The sequence below is a fragment of the Carassius carassius genome, chromosome 30, assembly GCF_963082965.1.
Source record: "Carassius carassius chromosome 30, fCarCar2.1, whole genome shotgun sequence".
Taxonomy (NCBI): domain Eukaryota; kingdom Metazoa; phylum Chordata; class Actinopteri; order Cypriniformes; family Cyprinidae; genus Carassius; species Carassius carassius.
The window spans coordinates 16,185,654-16,186,537 of NC_081784.1; positions in this window are offsets into that span (position 1 = coordinate 16,185,654).

Consider the following 884-nt stretch of genomic DNA (forward strand, 5'->3'; position numbering starts at 1 on the left):
TTGTACAGCACCCCCCCAAAAATATGCCTAAAGCTTAAAAATAGAAAATTACCCTTTTGCGGTCACAAAGCAAATATGAGACAGATATAAAAGGAATTATTTTCCATAACTCCTGAAAACTCCCTAACATAGGACAAAGGACACAATATAGCACAGAGGCTAACAGAATTAAGAAAATTATAAAAAGTAATTGGGAAATAGTTATGAGTGATCATTATCTAAGAGCAGTCATGCATGAATCTCCTTCCATTGCATTTCGAAAAGCACCTACAATCAAAGATAAACTTGTGAGAAGTCATCTTCCAGCTAAGAAATCAAATACCTGGTTAGGCTTAAGTGTAGGAAATTACAGATGTGGTAATTGCAATCATTGTGATAATATGGTTAAGACTGGTGTTTAGAGATGTAACCTCTGGTTCTGAATTTAAAATAAGATCATTTATTAATTGTAATACCTCATTCGTGGTGTATAAGTTGGAGTGTCCATGTGGTTGTTTCTATATAGGGATGACTACAAGAAAATTAAAGACCAGATTAGCAGAGCATAAAAATGCGATTAGAGTTTGCAACCCATTATACCCTATGGCCCTACACTATAGAGATGCGAATCATGGTAATCCAAGTACATTAAAAATTACTGGCATTGAACATATCCCGAAATCAATCAGGGGAGGAGATAGGACTAATAGGTTGTTACAGAGAGAGTCTTTCTGGATTTATACATTGAAAGCAACTACATTTCCAGGCTTAAACGGAGAGTTAGACTTTGTACCATTTCTTTGAATTATTTTTTTTTTACCTCTCTCTTTGAGTTGCTTTACACAGAGTGGCCAGGTGTTTCTAATTTGATTAATTAGCTGCTGTTAAATGAACTGAGACATTGT